Source organism: Morone saxatilis, unplaced genomic scaffold (genome assembly GCF_004916995.1).
Source record: "Morone saxatilis isolate NCDOM2014 unplaced genomic scaffold, NCSU_SB_2.0 Contig6, whole genome shotgun sequence".
Classification (NCBI taxonomy): Eukaryota; Metazoa; Chordata; class Actinopteri; family Moronidae; genus Morone; species Morone saxatilis.
The window spans coordinates 1,152,681-1,156,654 of record NW_023340206.1 but is presented as its reverse complement, the minus strand read 5'-3'; the positions used below and the strand labels follow the sequence as shown (position 1 = coordinate 1,156,654).

Genomic DNA, 3,974 nt, shown 5'->3' with positions numbered 1-3,974 from the left:
TAGGTCTAGCGTTTATAGACATTTTAATGTGGAAATGTTACATATTAAGCAACTTCCCCACTGTCAGCATGTTTAGTGACTGATACTGTTTCACAGGTGATAAGCGAAAGCCTCTGCTCGTCTGTATACATCCGTACATTACACACTGTGTGTAAAAGGAGAGACTCTAGTTGCGCAAGACAACACCCGTGAGTAAAGTGATCTGTTCATGTCACCTGACCCTGCAGTGTCATCTTTTATAGTACTATGATGATATAGGAGCTCTGTGTGGATACAGGAGTAATAGCAGTGTCAGTTGGTATTGGCCGGGACAACCGCAGGATGAAAGCGTAATGAGGGCGAGAGTCCGGATAGAAGTATCTGACAATGAGTGAAGGATGCCCGGTGAGCGTGAACAATAACAGGAAGCCTGAAACGGATTATTTGCCTCTGGCTCTCAGTCCTCCGGGCTGACAGAGCAGCTGATTGACGCTGTGCATGTGAAACAAACATGCACAGTGTTCTCCGTGAAAGCTACTTGTCCTCTGATGAAGAGCACTTGGCCTGGCGCCAGCTTTTCATCGCCTGTCACCGATATCACCTGGGTAATGACCTCTTTCGGCCAGTTGCCATGGTGACGGTAATTTGTATGGAAATGATGTTGGTCCCGATGGAGGATGAGGAGGCTGCTGATGTTGGGGGAATAGGGGTCGGGTATAGATGAGGCGTGCCCACAGTGGAGAGAAGACACACGTGTTGTTACTCTTTGGGCATCATGTTTGAAATGTGTTGATGAGCGTGTCTGCCAGCAGGGGACACTGTGGCAGCACGGGGAGGACCAGCGCCATGACGACGCTCCATCACGTCCTGAACAGGGAAAAGTACAAGAGAGCTACTGGCAATGAGGCAGTTGTCTTCCTATCCTAGGCAATTCTGCTGCCCTCCATTTATATAAGTGAGTCACTTGCACATCAGAGAGGTATCTACTCCCCATCTGTTTTGCTCTCCCAGTCTGGGGGAAAATGTAATCTTACTCCATTATGTTTACATGTCAGCGGGGGTCAACGCAGCAACTGGGTGAAACGCTCGGGAGAAACGCAGCAGTAAGTGAGGCTGCAGTGCAGATATAAAGCCGTCTCTTCTCCTCTACAGTGCATCTTTTCAATTCCGCCGAGGTCGCCAGGAGGCCTCGCTCACTGTATATCTAATTCAGACTAAATGACATCGGTTGGGGGAAGTTTGCCCTTCAGTAGCACTGCCGGGGGTTTTTGGAGTTGGGAGGATACCCTCAAATTCCCAGAAGAAAATATGAGCTTTTCAAGGACACTGAACACACACAGGGACACAGGGCATGAGAAAGATGGCTTTTTCTTATTCCTCCAATGTCAGACAGTGTGTTTGTCAAGAATAGTTAAAGATCTACAACTGTTTAACAACTTAATCATGTCATGGGTAATGGGCCAAACTAATTAAATACAAAGAGGAAATGCATGCAGCAAACAGCGTGAAACAAACTAGTCCTTAAAACTTCTGATCACGTCTTCTGACTCTCCTCACGCGAACTTGGTGTGAAAAGTCTGCCGTTGCAGCTTCCTTCCAGCTTTCTGCCTCCCCCTCTCCACAACTCTGTGTCTTTTGTGTGCCTTTGCAGTCTTGACACGATGAACAAATGGGGTTAAGGTGCACATTGTAAGATTACCGGTTTCTAAAAAAAAAAAAAAAAAAAGGACGCAGACTTCCAGTTCTGCCATCAGAGAGGGGTTTCAAACACTATTAAGTCAATCCGAGCAGCACTTCATTATAAACAGATTGAGGGCAGGGATTCAGACTGATAACAGCCCTGCTCTGCTCTTTTGCGTGAGGCACCTGCAAGACAATGAAACACAACCCAAGAATTCCAGTTGGAGTAATAGATGAATGCATTAGCTTAAAATCTTATCAAAGGCTAAACCACAGGTGCTGCAACTAATTATACTTATCATCCATTAATCTGTTGATGTTTTTTTAGATTAAGCAATTAGTTGTTATAAAATATCCGACAATGGTGAAAAATGTTGATCACTGTTTCAATGTGACGGCCTCAAATGTCTTGTTCTGTCCACAACCCAAATATATTTAGTTTACTGCCATAGAGGACTAAAGACAATATTCACATTTGAGGAGCTGAAACCAAAGAATTTGAACAATTGCTCTTAAAACAATTAATTGATTATCAGAGGGCAAGAAAAGAAACGCAGACGTAAAAAAGGCTACGAACAAAAAGTTCAGATAAAGGAACAGGTCAAACTGGAGTCAACTGGCAGTGTGGCTGTGGTGAGAACTGAGGGACCGGTAATTATGTGGTTTGTTTTAGGGGTAATTTGTTATTTTCCTGAACTATACAGTATGTAGAACTATGTATGAATCAGACAGGAGGTAGTTGGATACGGTTAGCGATGACAATTTTCAGTGTGCTCCTCTCAGTCAGTGTGTGTTCATGTGTGTTGGGGGACTGGCTTTGGAGACCAGAAGTTTGGATATTTTCAACATCTAGACGTCTCTTGGTAGTTTCTCCATTGTTACCGACCTTAGCTTTAATTTAATAGTAATTAGTGCAGCTCAATACAATTTTAATACTCACTGATAGGACGCTGGCACTATTTTATCTGTCGTCTTGACGATCACAAGGTCAACAGTAGAAATACTTAGTTATTGAAGTATTCATTTTATAAATGTAAACATTTTTCAGAATTATATGTCATTTTGTTAATTTAATAATCACTTTGAGAGACCTGTACAGGTAAAATCATTCAAATAACACATGTTGTGCAGCAGAACTACATTTTTTCTAATCCTGTTTGACATCTCGAGACCCTTCAAATAAAGCTCATTAGACGGGACTTAACCCAGAGGGAACCACAGGCAACCAGTAGTAATTATCAAAAATTTTTTACTAATCATAATCATAATCATCAACAAGCCATAATTCCGCCCCTCAGATGTAAAATGTTCAATGGTCTTTTTTAATTATTCAACCACTCATTTCCTGTAATTGAAAGAACGGGTTCAAGTCTTTAAAGAAGGGAAGAACTGAAACCAATACAAGCCGCTAGTTTAGAATGAGAATGGATCCTGTGGAACAGGGTGACTTCCAAACAACACTTTCAATTCCAAGTTGAATTAGGAATTTCCAACAAATCCACGTTGCATACAGACAGGCTAAATCTAAGTGTAGCTTACTAAGCAGCACAGCCTGCGGGAGGACGTACAGTACGAGCTCAGAGGTACAGTGTGGAGTGACAGCTGCTTTGTCATTCACTTCCTACTGACAATCAATCAAGCATCAAACACCAAGAGCCGAGAGCAGAGTATCCCCGACTGTCAGTCAGCAGCAGTCGCACACACTGTGGGAAGAAATGAACCAAAAAAACTAAACAAAGCTTCTGTTTTATGTGTAAGTATCCAAAAAAGATGCAATTTAAAAAAGTTCTGGTCTGATTCAATCACCTGTAACCCAGCAGCAAAAGTAAAGCCTTTTAAAACATGCGTCATTGCACAGCTGTGCTGGTAATTTTCCATGTTGGTCTCGTGTTTGAATGATCGAGTCACTTTGACGTAAATGTCACAGCGGCAATCTGCTGAGGTCCAACCTTTGACATGTTTAAAGTGAATGCTGTCACACTGACAGAAAGACAGCAGTTTAACAAACAAAAATTCTAAGGTACTACACTACAATTTGGAGCCAATTGTTGTACTTTTTACTCCACTACATTTATTTGTAACTTTAGTGACTAGTTACCTTGGAGATTTACATTATTAATAGAAATACAAATAGAAATAAACTAATACATTATAATGTATTATTATACATTAAATTCCCAGCAGTATAAAGTAGGGATGTATTCACTAAAAAATGTAATATCGGGAATTATCGGTATCGGGTTTTTATAACCGATGTTTGTTCTGTAGGCTTCAGCATTTCCGAGCCTGCATGAACGCAGCATGGGACGTTTACC

General features: G+C 41.7%; 1 protein-coding gene across 1 annotated transcript in view; it reads right to left on the bottom strand.

Annotated features, from left to right (window-relative positions):
- The window catches only part of prkx (protein kinase X-linked), a 36,831-nt gene that overhangs the window by 18,192 nt on the left and 14,665 nt on the right, over positions 1–3,974 (bottom strand). The window lies entirely within an intron of this gene.